The sequence below is a fragment of the Dama dama genome, chromosome 19 (genome assembly GCF_033118175.1).
Source record: "Dama dama isolate Ldn47 chromosome 19, ASM3311817v1, whole genome shotgun sequence".
Taxonomy (NCBI): domain Eukaryota; kingdom Metazoa; phylum Chordata; class Mammalia; order Artiodactyla; family Cervidae; genus Dama; species Dama dama.
Window position 1 is genome coordinate 32,570,132 of NC_083699.1, and position 18,864 is coordinate 32,588,995.

The following is an 18,864-nucleotide window of genomic DNA, read 5'->3' on the forward strand; positions in this document are numbered from 1 at the left end:
CGTGAACTGAGAACTTCCAGATGTTCAAGCTGAATTTAGAAAAGGCAGAGGAACCAGAGATCAAATTGCCAGCATCAGCTGGATCATAGAAAAAGGAAGGGAATTCCAGAAAAAAAATCTACTTCTGCTTTACTGACTATGCCAAAGCCTTTGACTGTGTGGATCACAACAAACTGAGGAAAATTCTTAAAGAGATGGAAATACCAGACCACTGACCTGCCTCCTGAGAAACCTGTGTGCAGGTCAAGAAGCAAGTGTTAGAAGCAGACATGGAACAATGGACTGGTTGCAAATTGGGAAAGGAGTATGTCAAGGCTGTATACTGTCACCCTGCTTATTTAACTTATATGCAGAGTACATCATGGGAAATGGATGAAGCCCAAGCTGGAATCAAGATTGCCAGGAGAAATATCAATAACCTCAGATATGCAGATGACACCACCCTTATGGCAGAGAGCTAAGAGGAGTTTCTTGATGAAAGTGAAAGGGGAGAGTAAAAAAGTTGGCTTAAAACTCGATATTCAAAAAATGAAGATCATGGCATCTGGTCCCATTACTTCATGGCAAATAGATGGTGAAACAATGGAAATAGTGACAGACTTTATTTTCTTGGGCTTCAAAGTCACTGCAGATGGTGACTGCAGCCATGAAACTAAAAGACACTTGCTCCTTGGAAGAAAAGCTATGACCAACTTAGACAGCATATTAGAAAGCAGAGACATTACTTTGCCAACAAAGGTCCATCTAGTCAAAGCTATGGTTTTTCCAGTAGTCATGTATGGATGTGAGAGTTGGACCATAAAGAAAGCTGAACAGCAAAGAATTGGTGCTTTTGAATTGTGGTGTTGGAGAAGACGCTTGAGAGTCCCTTGAACAGCAAGGAGATTCAACCAGTCAACTGTAAAGAAAATCAGTCCTGAATATTCATTGGAAGGACTGATGCTGAAGCTGAAACTCCAATACTTTGGCCACCTGATGCTAAAAACTGACTCATTAAAAGAGACCCTTATGCTGGGAAAAATTGAAGGCAGGAGGAGAAGGGGATGACAGAGGATGAGATGGTTGGATGTCATCATCAACTCAATTGACATGAGTTTGAGTAAGCTCCGGGAGATGGTAAAGGCCAGGGAAGCCTGGTGTGCTGCAGTCCATGGGGTTGCAAAGAGTAGGACATGACTGAGCTATTGAACAACAACAATTGTTAATATATATCCATAGTCCTGAGTTTATACTTCTACTATTTCTTTTTTGGAATAACTTATGAGTCTCCTAAATTTCACCCTCCCTTTTCTCTTTGTTCTAATAATTTCTCTATATGAAATAGAGAGTCAACATTCAAGAATAAATGTAAATTAACTAAAACATCCTTCAACTTTTTATATTAACTGGAAGATGAAATCCACATTATTTTCAAGACAAGTAAAGGTCTTTGCTATTTTTTCCTTTCAAGTTTCCTTTCTCACAAGATCCTAATACAATCCAGGATTATCCAGCTGCTGGCTGTCCCTGGCATATGCTGCACTGGACTGCACCTCTGTGTCTTCACTCATGCTGTTCCCTTCATTTGCAGCTCTTTCTCTCTCTTTTTCTCCTTCATGTGCTGGGGAAGCCACACATTTGTTTCAGGCCATTGCTCAAGTGTCAGCCTCACTATGAAGTTTTCCCTTACTCCTGCATGCCTTGATTTACGCATCTGCCTCCTCACTCGACTGTGAGGTCCTCTCAGCAGACACTGTGCTAACAAATCACTGTGTCCTCAGGCCTGAGCACAGTGCCTGGCCCACCATGAGTGCTTATTCCACATTTGTTGAATGAATAAACTTCCCTCTTTCCATTAATAATGTGCCTTGAGTTCTCTGAAGTGATGCATCAGTTTTTAGTGAGTAAATATGCAAAAATAAATGTCAATGCTAATGAGGGGAAAGAAATTGTGGGTTTTATCTATTAGTCAAAATAAGGAATTGGACATTCGAAACAAATCAAATCTTGTTAAGCCACTAATGAAGAGTTATTTTTAGACATATGCAATATTAACTAAATTAAGATCCACAGAAGGGTAGAGCTGAAAAATATGCTGAAAATTGCCTGGATTATGTAATTAATTTTACAGTGAAGAATCTGAGGCCTAGACAAGTTAAGGGACTAACTTGATCAAGGCCTCAGTCCTGGCTAACCTCTATGCCCAGCTCAAAAGCACTGTAATCCCAGGGCTTGAGCTCTTCACGGAAAGAAGTGTAAAAACTACCTGACCAGCCAGGTGAACCTTCCTGAAAACCAGAATATATGTCAGGGGAGGCCAGTTTTGAAGATCAGTGTTGAAGCTATGCTTCTTCCACTCAGTGTGAAAAAGAAAAGCTTTTGAGGTGAAGTAGGGTAGGTAGGAAATGTAATAGATTCTCTGCTGGAATGAGCTGATAAGGCTCATTTATATCTGCAAGTACTCCTAAAGGGATTGATTTAGTTCGGTAAATGCGAATACAGCCCAAGCTTTAGAATCTCTCAGGCTCTGAGAAGAAAAAATATTCACAACATAAAAGACTGACAATGGGCAATTATACTTAATATACAAATACTTTTATGGATTTAGTTTTTAAAGTAAATAATCCAATAGTAACATCAGCAAAGCCTGAATAAAAAAAATCATAAAATTAAGAAGTATAAGTTATCAGTAAATATAAATGATAAACAAAAAGTTAGCCAAAGTAGCAATGAAAGAAATGGTTATTTGAATGTAGGTGCATCATTGCACTTAGGCTGGCAGCTTTTTAAAAAGAAAATGTTCAGTATTGAGAGACATTTTAAATGAATATTTTCTTATACTATAGGGGGTATTGTCATTAGTACAACTTTTCCAGGGGACAGTTTCGCAATATGGATCAAGAGCTTCAAAATGTTTATGCCTGGTGACTTAGTATTTTCACTTTCAAGAATTTAAAAATCATCACAAATTTAGGAAGATTTATATATGGAGCACTGCTTGTTATAATGAATAATTAAAATAAATGGCCAACAATAAGAAAATGATAATTTATTAATTTGGATATGATGGAACACTATACATCTTTAAAAATAATGATTTGGAATCTAAAGCGTTTAAAGGTGTGAGTAAAATATTAATGGAAAAAGTGGTCTCTGTATTAATATTAACGTAGTGTGTGTGCACACACATACATTATATATATATGTATAATTCCTTGCTACGGTGAGCAACACTCACTGTAGGAACATTCATTGTAATCACTTGTAAAAGAATTACCCTGAATTGACTAACCAAATTCATTATCACTATCACTAAATTCACGCTAGCCAAATTCATTATCTAAATTAAAAACAAAACTATAGAGGATCTGCAGTACTGTTTAGGGGAGACTTTTCAGTTGCCCCTGAGTCTTGGCAAGAAGGTGTACAGATTGCTGCAGGCTCACTGCGCCTGTTACCTGGAGGAGTGTTGTAAACAACGCATGCATTATCACTACTGTCTTCCCCACCCTCTCTCTCTCTGATGGTCTAGACATTCAACACTACCAGAGATCACTTCTGTGAGGCACCTAAGGGTTCTACCAGCCCAGGTCCAACTGAGCTCTTATTTTTATCTAACTCAGTTAATCATTTATGTTACAATTCATATTTTCTATAATATAGAGGGAAGGCATAATTTGTATTTGCTAAAGTACAAGTTTCCATGTGTACTGCATGTAAACATACCTATTTATGAGTTCCTTAAGAGTTTAATGATTACATGATTGGTGTTTTAAATGTTTTATATTATGCAGTAATTCTTGGTGAATTGTTACATTCGTGTATGAGTATTTTAATGACGTTTGAGGAAATTATCTGGCAGGTTTTGATGGGTTGAGAACTTTTTGTATCTAGAGTACTGAACTATGACTCCTGTTAATTGAATATCCAACATTTTTTGAGAAGCAGATTACATTCATATAATGAAGGTAATGAGAGATTTTTGAGAGTATTTTTGATTTTTTAAACTGAAATTAAATGCCCCTGAAATATTGGTAGTATCTTCTCTGTGATACTGTGAGTTTATGTTGTTTTACACTATATTTCCATGTTTTCTGAATTGTAAAATAAGGTTTTGCCGTAAAGTTTTTCCAGTAAAGAAAAAGATATAAAGAAGGATGTCTCAAGACTTTACTTCAGTAACATCAGTGAAGCTGAATCACATTTGCATAAGGGGTGTGGGAAGAATGTGTTTTTGCACAAATTTATCATGGTTAAAAACCCAACTTTATGACATGGGTTCTGAGAAAAGAGTTCATGATTAATTACTTCACCAGATTCTCTTTTTTTCCTTTTGCATCTTAAGAATTCATGTTACTTTGTGTCTCTTGAGTGGTATCGTGAGCCAGCAACTAGAATCACAAATTCTCGGCATCTAATAGTGCAAATTGCATCTATATTATTCGTAAAGAAGGAACAAGAATATTTACAAATATTGTTAAAACTGTGTTTCTGTAACTCAGTTTCTGTAACTCAGCTGTCCTCAGTTTCTCCAGTCTTGGGTAAGAGCAATGGAAGTTCTTTGTAGCACTTGATTCTCAGGAATTTCTGTTTGTTCTTACTTCCTCTTTTTAAGACTTCCCAGGGCATACTCATAGGTCCCCTGTTCACTTGGATTGCTTCTTTGGGTTTCTTGCTTTCTCATAACTATTCTTCCAGCAAATCACACAACTTAGTCCCATGTGTGAACATAGGACCCAAATGAAATTCCCCAAACTTGTAAGACCAACCTGTGATTTTAAATAAAATTTTATAGAAAGCTTGAAGTTAAACAGAACAGAGTTTATAATGTAGAAGGTAGAAAATATAACTTGGGGGTAGATACTGCTATTTCTAACTGGTCATTCTCCCATTTTCCTTGGCTACTGCCATATTAGAGTGGCTCTTCTTTCTCATTTAGGATTGATTTTGAGCAAGTACTCTCAGTTCTTGAGTCCCTGGATTCAAGAACTTGGACATTTCTGGATTCCAGAAGTGATTCTCAGTGAAGAGGGCCTTTTATTTATTATGCAGAGTAATGTTACTCCTCAGTGTCCATTTGAAATCAGGACCTTCCTCTTTCAGTTGCCTTCCAAAGGCCCCTTATTTTTCAAATGAGATAGTTCTGAGTGTAAAAGGTGAAGCCAAGCCCCTCTCATGAATACCAGAAAGAAGTACAGAAATTTTGAAATTGAAGGATATCTCAAAAAGTTTCAAAGCTCTTAGCATCAATTCTTTGGTCTTAGCTAAACTCAAAGAATTTTATCTCTCTCTTCATTATCTGACTGCAGCCCTCTCCCCTTCTTCGCCAATCGTCTGCTATTCTCTCAAAAGTCTTTGAAAACAAAAAAGTTTTCCAAGTATTTGCATTAGTATGTCAAGGCAACCCTAATATTGGTTGGTTGGGAGTATGTGTGAGAGTGTTTTCCAAAACAGACTTTAGCAGTCATGCTTTATTTTATCCCTGTTACCTTTCTAATGAGCCAGGGATGGGAAATTAAAATGACTCTACTGAAGTCATTATTATCAATTTAAGATATGCAAGATGTCATTGAATTCCAGGTCAGATGCACACCAGACATTTGCAGCTTTTGTAAATCACAGAATATTATTAGACCTTAGTTTTATCACCTGTAAAATGAGAATAACAATACCTATTGTTAAGATATGTTCGAAAGATTGTAAATAAATTCTGTAGAGCACTGGGCATGCTGTCTTACACATCATAGGTAACTAAAATTTTGACTACTGTGAGTATAATTATAAAGTTTACGTCAACTCCTTTATTCCTAGTTTCCTTTGTCAATCACCTGTCAAAAATCTAATTCTGATTAAATCCAACCATCTGCTATTTTGATATCAGCTACAAATTGCTGGTCTCATCTTAAAATTCAGGGCCAAAAATCACATGCAGGTCTTTGTGCTGCCCAGCACCTTTCCTCATTTTCTTAGTCAATCTACTGTCTCATGTTTCTGATCTCAATGCCTCTTTCCCTCAACTCACTCTCAGTTGCCTACTTGAGTTTCTCATGTCACTGGGTAAATAGGAAAAACCTAGAAGATAATCCCCACACTCTCCTACCACCTCATCTATTAATTTACTTGTATTTGTGCCTGAATGCTTTACCTTCTGTTTGAAAAGACAAAAGCTCTGCTCCTGGGACCAATTCTTTCCCTTGTGAACGGGATCCCATTCTCTCTTCTCTCCTCAAGAACTTCATGCTTGCAATTTTCCATTTCTGTCTTACATTATAAACCGTCCCCACTTTACTGCTTATTTCCATTAGCCTAAAACATGGATGTCTCCCACTTAAAGCCACATATTCCTGACTCCTCTTTCCCTTCCAACTATCAATCTTTTCTCTGTTACTTTATAGCTAAACTCTTCAAGAGATTAGACTATTCCAGATGTTTTTGCTTCTCCTTTTCTAATTTCTTAGGAATGCAATCCCTTTGGTCTTTTGACTATCCTGCATCACCAAAACTGCTTTGTTCAGGTCAATAATGACCTAGTTGTCAATTCTCAATCACCATCTTATTTGACCTGCTGGCAGCATCTGATACTTTCTAGGACACCACTTTCTTTTGGTTTCTTTTGAACTCACTGCTTCTTCTTCCTCTCCATGGCTGATTCCTTCTCAGGTGTGCATTAGGGCTCGGTCCTTGGGCCCAGTCTTTATCTCAATTCATTCTTTGGATGATCTCATTCAGTCCCAGGACTTCTTTACATGCACAATTCAACACTTTTGTCTCCAGCCCCATTCTTGCCCCTGAACGCCAGACTCGGATTTCCAACTGCTTATTTGACATTTCCACTTAAATGCCTAATAAACATTTCAAACCTAATAGTCCCCCAAGTCAAAGTCTTATTTCCCACTTCCCTCTAAATCTGTTCTTTCCATAGCTTTCCCATTTTTCTAGTTGCTGGCTTCTGGCATACTAGCTTCCCTACTCTTTCTCTACCACCCCAAGGATACTTCAACTTTGGAAATTTGTACATAGAAGGTTCTTCCTCCAGTTATCTATAGTGCTCATCCCTCACTTCCTTCAGGCCTTTACTCAAAAGTCATTATCAAATATGCCTCTCATCATTCTATTTGAAATAGTTTATTTGACTGTAGTCACAGTTTCTAGTTCAGAGCTCCTAAAACCACTGGATTTCCAGTGAGGAAAGTGACACAGGTGCTTTTTATTATGTTAATAAGGTGACTTTTGATTGCACCTCAGTATGAGGGCTGGTTACCAGTAGAGTCAACCAGGTGATCAGAGAATTAGAACTTTGAGTCTTCCCTCACCTTCAACTTCTGGGGAGAGAGGAGGGACTGATGTTTCGGTTCAGGTGACAATTGCCAATGACTTAATCAATCGTGTCTACATAATGAAACCTCCATAAAAATATTAAAGGACAAAGTTCAGAGAGCTTCTGGGTTGGTGAACCAGTGGAGATTCAGAAGGAGTGGCCTTGGAGAGGGCAGGGAAGCTCTGTGCCCCTTCTCCATACCTTGCCCTATACATCTTTTCCATCTGGCCATTCCTGAGTCATACCTTTTTATAATAAACCTGTGTTCTATTAGGTTGGTGCCAAAGGAATTGAGGTTTTGCACTGTTGAAATTTGCCATTTGATATTGGAATACATTCTTAAACAAATGTGGTTATGTTATACATCATTTTAATGTGCATTTCTCACTTTATTTTTTTTTTTTTGCTAGTAACTTATTACCCTCTATTGTTTATTTTAGACTATCGAAATAGTGTTAGACAAAAAGCAAATTCGAGCAACTTTTTTGAGTTCAAATGGGTCATAAATCAATGGAAACAACTCACAACATCAAACACATTTGGCCCAGGAACTGCTAATAAACATACAGTGCAGTGGTGGTTCAAGCAATGTTGTAAAAGAGACAAGAACCTTGAAGATGAGGAACATAGTGGCTGCCTATTTGAAATTGACAATGACTAGGTGAGAGGATCATTAAACTTTATCCTCTTACAACTACACAAGTTACTGCAGAACTCAGTGTTGACCATTCTATGGTCATTCAGCATTTGAAGCAAATTGGAAAGGCGACAAAGCTTGATAAGTGGGTACCTCATGAGCTGACTGAAAAAAAAAAAGTCATTTTGAAGTGTTGTCTTCTCTTATTCTATGCAACAATGAACTGTTTCTTGATCAGATTGTGATGTGTGACAAAAAGTGTATTTTATATGACAACCAGTGATGACCAGTTCAGTGGTTGGACCAAGAAGAAGCTCCAAAGCACTTCCCAAAGCCAAACTTTCACCAAAAAAGGTCTTGGTCACCTTTTTATTTGGCGGTCTGCTGCCTGTCTGATTTGCTACAGCTTTCTGAACCCTGGCAAAATCATTACATCTGAGAAGTATGCTCAGAAAATTGATGAGATACACCGAAAACTGCAACACCTGCAGCTGGTATCAGTCAACAGAAAAGGCCCAATTCTTCTTCTTGACGATGCCTGACCACACATCGCACAGATAACGCCTCAAAAGTTGAACGAATTGGTCTATGGAGTTTTGCCTCATCCACCATATTTACCTGACCTCTTGGCAAGTGACTATCAGTTCTTCAAACATCTCAACTCTTTGCAGGGAAAATGCTTCCACAACCACCAGGAGGCAGAAAAAGCTTTCCAAGAGTTCATCAAATCCTGAAGCATGGATTTTTATGCTACAGGAATAAACAGACTTATTTCTCATTGTCAAAACTGTGTTGGTTGTAATGGTTCCTATTTTGACTAATAAAGATGTATTTGAGCCCAGTTAAAATGATTTAAAATTCATAGTCCAAAACCACAATTACTTTTGTATCAACCTAATAGTAAGTAAAATGCTTCACTGAGTTCTGTGAGCTGCACAAGCAAATTAATTGAACCCAAGGAAGGTGGCCTCAGAATCTAAAGCTGGTCAGTCAGAAGCTCACATGATAACCTGGACTTACAATTGGCATTTGAAGTGAAGGACAGTCCTGTGAGACTGAGTCCTTAACCTTTTGAATTTGATGCTTACTTCAGGTAGATAGTGTCAAAATTGAGTTACATGGTAGGATACCCATCTGGTGTTTGAGAATTGCTGGTATGTGGGGGAAGCCCTACATTCCCCCCAAAACACATTAAAATTGGTGTTTAAAATCCTTAGTTCCCTTAACTGAAATACTGGTTCTACAAAAGAAAGACCGATTATTGTTATATCCATATAAATGCAAACACATATACAAACACACAAATACATACATGCATATAAATACATGTTATATATAATGTACACACATACATGAATGTATATTTGCATTTCATGCCTGTGTTACAACTCTGATGAACAGACTACAGTCCTGAGGACCTTCAACTACGTTTAAGTTATATTTACACAGGGCAGTATTCACAGTCTGGACTCCTCTACTTGACCTTTTGTTCTGCTTGCTTTGAAGTGTGTTTTTCTCATTTTCTCACTCAATTTTGACTTCTGCTGATACAAACCTATATTTTTGCCTCATATCGTATCTAACCACAACAAATGACTTCAACTGTTATGCTTGACTCACTTTAAACAGCCACGTCTAGCCTGCCCAGTGATTTGCCCTGACAGATCAATTTCCTTACTGTGTTTTTCACCTGCTGCGTGGTGGCATAGCCATGTACCATAACTTCCTGCCTAGTGCTTCACTATTATACTGTACTCTAAGTGCCTTCTGGGTGGAAAGAAAAGAGAAAGTAATTCAAATACATCCCATCAAGTAGCTGCAAGAGCACTTGGACAGCTTTCAATGAAGACATGGGGATACACACTTTTCAAACCATAAAACATCTTATATGGCACCAGATTTGAAGAAAGCTACTCAGTCACTATTAGAGTTTTAAACAAGTCTTTGAATCCCATGGTTTCTTATCTACTGACTCCTTGGTTTCTTGAGAAGTCATCATTTCTCAATAGTCATTAAATGGCAGAAACAAATTTTTCCTCCCATGAAGCAGCTACTGGGAGCACAAAAATCTACCTAAGAACGTTTATAGGTTCTTAGTGGGAGTGAACAATGTTATAATCTTCTAGAAGGCAACCTAGAAAAATGTGTTACATTACAAAATGTATAAATTTGTTGCCCCCAAATTTCACTGCAAGAAATTTATCATAGGAGTATACTCATTAAAGTTTATCATGATAAAAATTCAAGGATATTCATTGCAGCACTCTGAAACAGAAAACTTTTGGAAACCATCTAAAGTCAGCAGGGTTTTGTTTAAAGTGGACTTTGGGAAATGAAATTTTATGTAATCATTACAAAAGACAAGATTATTTTTATTATGTGTTTAAGTGGAAAAATGGTTAGGACATATTAATGATTTAAAAAACATACTATAGAACACTATATAAAATATGAACACATTAACTCAAAATATCTGTTTGTGCATAGAAATCCAGGCTATGTTAAAACTTAATAGTGGATACTGCTAGGGATTGGAAATATAGGAGGGGGGTGTGTGTGTATGTGTGTTGCAGGGCTGGGGAGGAGAGTGTGTGGAGATGAAAGGGAACTCTCTTGGGTCACTTTCTTTACTACTTGATATTTAGAGAGAAAATTATAAAATTGTTTTATAATAAAAACAATTAAGTATTTTAATTTTGAAAAAATTTTTCTGAGAGCATTTGAAATTTCTAGTACAATAACATCTTCTAGGATTATTGTTGTTACTATGCCAATCTTGGGAGAAGGAAATGGCAACCCACTCCAGTATTCTCGCCTAGAGAATCCTGTGGACAGAGGGGCCTGATGCGCTGCTGTCCATGGGGTTGCACAGAGTTGGACATGGCTGAAGAGACAGCATGCATGCATGCATGCATTGGAGAAGGAAATGGCAACCCAGTCCAGTATTCTTGCCTGGAGAATCCCAGGGACAGAGGAGCCTGGTGGGCTGCCGTCTATGGGGTCGCACAGAGTTGGACACGACTGAAGCGACATAGCAGCAGCAGCAGCAGCAGCATGCCAATCTTCTGTCACTTTATGTCTCTAGCACCAAGGCACTTTTGGGGTGATGGGCCCATTATTTCCTTACCTTATTTCACTACAGTGAAACTAGTATTTACCCTCAGCAATGCCTTCATATAATTGAGTTTTCATAAAATATTTAATAGTGTTAGACATTTTAAATTCCCTCTCTCTTATCTATATACCTACATACCCATATAAATTCATGTACTGCAAAGTAGCCCCAGTGTTTTTAATATAGAAATGCAGCTATTGGATTTGTTGATGAAACATCTACCACTGGGGTCTCTTGACAGTGACAAAAAGCATGAGCCATGTTCTCAGGCTCCACGGCTGCAGCAGTGTTCTCTGAGGGTCTAAATACTGCTTATTTTTTCCTCATGTACCCAAAAGCTACCTCATCACTGTGACGTGTTCTTCAGATACAGATAGAACAAGCCTAGTCATAACATCTCAGAAGCTTGGTGGCAAATACTTCTTGTTGCAAAATAAAACACAAATTATATCTGGTGATGTGCTTTTCTTTTGTAAAAAGTATAAAAGGCCAGAGAAACTGGTGGTTCTTAATTTTGCTAAGTAAGTTCCTTGGATTGGAAAGAGATTGCCTCCTTTCATGCTGAGGGAAGCAGAAATGGAAATTATTCCCCCTTGTTGCTTAGCTCAAACACTTGGGAATTTATTGGCAGTTCAGCAAGAATAGCTAAAGAAAAGGAGAAAAGGCTAAGCAATTTGTATTTGGGCAAGTTTTTCTTTTTCAGATACAATCACGTGAGATTTTAATGTCCTTTGAGGCCATTAAAAAGGACTTGTGGAAAAGGAAAAAGCTATTCAGAATTAACCCCTTAAAGAAATGTAAGAAACAGCTGTTTTCTTTTGGGACTCCTTCCCCAGTTTGCAATCCCTGCTCTTTCTCACCCAGAAAACCATCCAGACTCCCTGTTCATTCATCCCTTGCCAACCCTGATGCTGCAAAACAAAGTTTACCTGACTCATGTTACATTCTCATGGGGCCCAGAGGTTAGGCAGGTATGTAATGGAAAAAACCCTGGTTAGTCTTCTGATGCATTGGCTTTTAGAGTTTCTTTATAAGAGATTGAAAGTGAAAGTGAAAGTTGCTCAGTCCTGTCTGACTCTTTGCAACCTCATGGATTATACAGTTCATGGAGTTCTCCAGGCCAGAATACTGGAGTGGGTAGCCTTTCCCTTTTCCAGGGAATCTTCCCAGCCCAGGGATTGAACCCAGGTCTTCTGCATTGCAAGCAGATTCTTTATCAGCTGAGCCACATGGGAAGCCCATAATCTAAGAATTTATGAGGATCAAAGGGCATATAATGAGTGTAAGAGCGTTATGGCTTGTCAAGCATTATATAAAGTTGCTATGATCACTTTCTGTACCTAATACTCAAAACTCTGTGAGCTTATGCAGGTCACTGCACCTCGCTGAGCTTTGGTTTCCTTTGCTGTAGGTAGGATGAAGACACTGAATTCCTCTCCAGCATTAAAGTCCTGTGGGTTATCAAAGTCGATAGATGTTAAATGGTATTTTAACACAGGTCTTTCTAAAGCACCTCTTCAGTGCAAGGAAGTAATTAATAGCCTCAAGGTGATAACAGAAGAACTATTTTGGGCAAGAAGAGCAATGAGAATACCTTTGGTGGTTTCCAAATCTTGGTGCTTCTGTTGAACCGAGCTGGGATGGTGTGCCCAGCATTCTAGGAGGAACGCTAAGGTAGGGAGTCAGTCTTGGGTACACACGCCTTAGGCTAACAATTTGATATGGGAAGTTTCAAAGATTTTCTTTTGTTAATGAACAAAGTACAATATCATTAGAATTTTTTTAATGATTTTTTTTCCCTTTCATGAACTAGCTACTTTTCAAAATTTATAATAGCATTCTTTCTCCCTAAAACATTGAGAGTCTTTCCAATCTTGAGAGCTATCATTAATATAAATTAGGTTCATGGGTCACTTGCTGAAAAGACCAAGCCAATTATACTGGTCCAAAGACCTAAGGCAGAATTTGGTATCCTAGAAATAAGTTCAGCTTGAAATAAGTGTCTTATCTATCAGTTGCCTTTAACATTCAAGGTTCTTTTGTTTTCCCAAGGAGTACCTGTGAGGATCTAATTATCTGATTTACATATGCCCTGTATACCTTTCCCCTGGCTTATAGGATTGTCCGCAGCAGGGATTAGAGGTAGAGGACATGGTTAAGGGAGACTTTGATAGGACTGGCACTCTAGACCCTAATAGGCCATTAATAGTATCCCTACTTATGCATACATCATCTCACTCTATCATCCCATGAACCCGGTAAAGAGACAGAGTAGAAGATGGCCACCATTTTTTAGACTCTCGTCCTAGTAAGAGACTGGATCTGTGTTCCCTGTTCGTGAATCTGGGTTTGTCTAGCGATTTCAACTTCTTGTCTCATAGGACAAACTCTCCAAGAGCCCTGATCTGCCTTGTTAGAAGACTAATTTCTTTGAGATTGTCCTACTGGAGAGACCACATGTGGGTACCTTGGGCCACAGTCCCAACTGAGCCTGACCTTCCACAGAATCTTCCAAAGGCACAGATACGAGAGTGAGAGCATCTTGGACCTTCAGAAGAGCCCATACTTAAGCTGAATGAAGTGACCTCAATTGATGCTGGAGGAAGCAGATACATTATCTGCTCAATTTTCTGATCCAAGAATCATAAGCTAAAACAAAATGGCTGTCATTTTAAGCCACTAAATTATAGGATAACTTGTTACACAGCCATAATTAGATAACTGGATCAGATTGTAATAATCCCATTTTATAGATGATATCTGAAAAGAGGTCCAGAATGCTATTGTGACTCTCTATTACTAATTTTCTAACCTATCTGATCTCTTTTGCCTTAAATTGATAGAAATCTTTTTTGGACAAAAGTGAAACATTTATAAATTCAATAAAATACTCCTCATTGCCACACTCAACTTATGGCCCTGTTTTACAGTTGCCAAATAACACACAGTGTTTAAGTATCTAAAGTGTATTCATTGTTTATCAATGCAATTCAAATTTGGCATCCTACATTTTTGTTTGCTACATCTGGGAACATCATCCCCTGTGAACTGTTTCCTATCTACTGACTTTGCTACTCATTTGATTCAGGGGGATCTCAACAGACAGCTGTAGTCCAAACCTACCAGGGTAGGAAATGGTAAACAGGTAACCAGAGTTCAAAACGGTTTATGTGAAGTCTGAAGCAATGTCTTCACCAAACATCAGCCCCACACAGAACTCCAGCCAAAGAAAAAAAAAAGTTGATGTATTTCCTGCTTCCACTCTCCAGCCTCCCTGCCTATCTCTTTTTCCAATCCTGGCATCCATTCCCACGAGGCCCTGCTCAAACTAGCTCTTATTGTATAATCATCTGTATATTAAATATGTATTCAGAATCTACCATGTGTCAGGCACAGTCGGCAGTGGTTACTGAGGACTAAATCTATAAAAGAAGGCCTCAGGGCAGAAGAGGAAAGAATTACCACACACTCAGAAGCAACACGATGCATTTCGTATTTCAGCGAGTGCCACCAGGTCCTGTGAGAAGGCCTTAGAAAGAAGGTTCTGTTTGGGTTGAGAGCTGACAGAAGTAGGAGCTGTCAAAGTTCCTGGTGAAGGGGTCTGGTGGGTGAAGAACATTTCGGTAAGAAGGAGCAGCAAGTGAAATCCCCTGGAATATCCAGTGTGGCTGCAGTGGGGAGGAGGTAATACAAGGCTGGAAAGGAAGTTACACCTTGAGAATCTTCATGGCTAGCTAAGGTAACAGGATATTTTTTCAAATGGACACTGTCAGAAATGAAGATTTTTAAGTCAACAAGTTATATGACAAGATTCAATTATTAGATATTTCTGGGAGCAGTGTGGAGGACTGATCAGAGTAGGAAGACAAAATAGTGGACTGTTGTGCTAACTCTGGGGTGACAAGGAGATGTTAAACCGGTTAGGGGCACTGGAACTGGAGAGGAGGGGCAGAATTCAAAAGAGAATTCTACAAGAGAATGATGAGTGCCATGACAACTTGTTAAAAATAGCTTTATAGATGGTCTTTGATTATTAGAAGTCATCAATATACACATAAATACATTCTTAGTGGAAAATTCCAGGATCTATGACAATGGCTGTTTAAATATCTTCAAAACAAATTAGGGAGATGATTCTCTATTTTGTCTAGTCTTAAGAATTTTCTGATTGCAACCTTTATGAAAAATACTTCTGAAAGTAAATTCCAAACAAATTTGTTTTACTAGTCCTAAATTAGGTTTAGAAAGTCAAAGCAAAATGGACGGTTGGAATAATATCCAGATAATTTGGACAAATTTCCTGCTGAGCTAAGTTCATACCTTTCCACTTATTAGTTACATGATGATGGCCAGTGCTCTTACACTTTATATCTTGTGCCCTCAGCTGTAAAATGAGGAAAACAATGCTTGCCAGCCTACCTAACAAAATTATCATGGAGACCAATTATGAAAACTATTATATAATATACAGCCATTGCTATTAACATCTTACACTAGTAATGTAATAATAATATGAGCATTTGCTGAGTGCTTACAATGTATTAGACTCTGCTAAGGGAGTTAATTGTAATTCTCTTATTAATTTTTACAGTGACTTATGAGACAGATACAGTTATGATCCCCACTTTACAGATGAGGTAACTGAGTCAGAGAGATATTAAATAAATGCCCAACATCACATAGGTAGTATGTGATGGAACTGGAATTCTAATGTAGGTCGTCTTGGTCTCCCATCCATCCTCATTATGACTACACAGTACTGCACCCTTGCATCCTTCTATGTAGCTCTTTATAATTTACACACTGGTCACACACACGTGTTTATGTAAAGAATTACTGAGTGAATCTTGTTGAGTACCTACTATATCTCAAAAATTGTGTTTGTCACTCATTTAGTCCTCACACCTGTGAAGTAATTATTATGAATCCCTGTTTATCTGGTGAGGAAATTTAGGTTAAAATTTAAACAATTTCCCCAAGATCACATAGATAAGCCTCAGGACTGGATGGAGTAAAGTATCAATAATCTAACTAATGGTAACTACTGGAGCTCGGATTTAAAGTCAGGTCTCCTAATTTCACACGATTTTTCATTGCTTAATGGTACCTCACATGCTCATACGTGCATACGCCTCCATGTGCACTTTCAAATGGGAATCTATGCCATAAAGGAACCTGTGACTTGCCAACTGGAATCCACTGCTTCCACCATCAGGGCCTGCTGTCAGTAGTCATCACTCCTCCCTATGTACCTTCTGCATAGAGGTGTGATGACAGAGAACAGCTTGGCTTGAAGAATGTTATAGAAGAATTTCCTGACCTGTGTTCATGATGCCCCCTGCTTTTAATGCTAGCAGGCCAGGTGCTGTCTAAAGCCCAGTGTCTCTCAGTTAACTCTATGATAAACACTGTTTTAATGTTAAAGCAGAGATACTCAAACTTTATCATGAATAAGAATCATCCAGGGAACTTAATAGAAGTTTATCAACTTAGTCCCCAGAGATTTTGGTTTTGAGGCTCTAGGTGTGGCATTTTCCAGTAGGCATTCCAGGTGCTTCTGATGCAGGAAATTCTTGAATGATATTTTGAGAAACACTGGGATGTACACTTTTCTGTTCTCTATTACCATGACAATCCATGTTCTACTGCATAACTTTTTGGAAGGGTAGGAATAAGCAAGACTGTAAATGTGATCTTTGCCATGAATTGAGAAGTGTTTGTATGTGGGATTTTGGTCTGGTAACCTTAACCTTTTTTTTTTTTTTTTTTTTACTGTGAGTTCTGAATTACTTGACATATAGCACTAGCTCTGGAAATGTCCCTGAATGCTTCCAACATCTCAACACTAAATGGCTGAGATGTATATTCAGTAGATGAGTTGAACTAAAACTACAAAGAAGGCTACAAATAAAGAGGGGAAAAGGAAAAGCTAGCAGTGCTCTCTATCTGCAAAATGAAAGTTATTACTGAAAGTAAGGAAGTGCAGTGTTAGGTGTAACTGTAGAAACCACATAAACAGAGGGGAAAGGAATACAAGCCATGAGGCCTTGAAATATGTGCTGAATTAAGACTTGTCCTCCTTAAGCAGGTTCTTAGTATAGCTCAAATTAATTTTTTTAATGTTCACATTTTAAAGCCTAACCAGTGACAGAAAATAAGCCATCAATTCTTTATCCAATTAAATGAAATGTTTATCATTTAACCTACTTTGTGAAGTTCACTGAATACGGTTTATACTTAATGAATAATCATTCTTTTCCTTCCACATCTTCTCTTGAAAGACTTCCCCAACCCTACATTTTATGTTATTCTGTGGTGTTGGAGAAGACTCTTGAGAGGCCCTTGAACTGCAAGGAGATCCAACCAGTCCATCCTAAAGGAGATCAGTCCTGGGTGTTCATTGGAAGGACTGATGCTGAAGCTGAAACTCCAATACTTTGGCCACCTCATGCAAAGAATTGACTCATTGGAAAAGACCCTGATGCTGGGAGGGATTGTGGGCAGGAGGAGAAGGGGACGACAGAGGATGAGATGGCTGGATGGCATCACTGACTCGATGGACATGAGTTTGAGTAAACTCCGGGAGTTGGTGATGGATAGGGAGGCCTGGTGTGCTGTGATTCATGGGGTCGCAAAGAATTGGACACAATTGAGCGACTGAACTGACTGACTGAACTGACCATATAGATAGTTGCTGTACCTGGTTACTGAGTCAGCTGTGGCTAACTAGAGTGAATAAATTAAACTATATCCCAACATGCTGGGATATTATTGAGAATTTAATGCTAATAACTGCCCTGAAAAACAAGTTCACTAAATCAGTTCTATGAGGGAGTTTATAAGATTTCTACTTATTGGGTGAATATTTACAAATTGAAACTAGCCTCTGGCTAATAGCAATATTCTTATTTAAAAAATAGACTCTTCCATGTATATTCTAATGGGGAAAATTTATGATCAACTCTAAATTTCTCTTCATGGAAATTCATCTTCATGGTATCTATACAGAGCCTGAAATTTTGAACACTCCAATGACAGAACATCACAGGTTAGACTTTACTTGTCATTGCACTTTTGATTTTGAGCAAACATATTGATTGAGAGCCTCATATTTACAAGATGTGTATGTGCTAAGTCACTTCAGTTGTGTCCAACCCTTTGCAACCCCATGGACTGCAGACTGCCAGGCTCCTTTGTCCATGGGGTTTTCCAGGCAAGAATACTGGAGTGGGTTGCCGTGCTCTCCTCCAGGGGATCTTCCCAACCAGAGATCGAACTCAGATCTGTTACGTCTACCTGCATTGGCAGGAAGGTTCTTTACCACTAGTGTCACCTGGGAAGCCCATTTACAAGATATTATGCTAAAATTATAATATTTCCTAATTTATCATAATACCTTGCCTTAATAGTATAAACTGTTTCAGATTCAAATGACCCTCACTGATTTGCCAAAACCCTCCCAACATAGCCAGGGAATGTGCCATCATTCTTGTTTGATTTGACCACTCCAGGCTCACTCCACTGCTTCTCATTGTGTGGTTAAATAATCATATATCAACTTAAGGTCTATCACTTAGACAAGGGAAAAAGAGGGAACTAGAAATTAAACTGGTGAAATCAATTGTCCAATTCAAACTTCAGATGTAGTTTTCTCTAGTCTATTTTTATTCAGAAATTAGAGAATCATTTAATTATTTTTAGTGAGATAAGTCAGAATGATATCATGTCTGACTCTTTGTGATCACCTGGACTCCAGCCTGCCAGGCTCCTCTGTCCATGGGATTCTCCAGGCAAGAATACTGAAGTGGGTTGCTA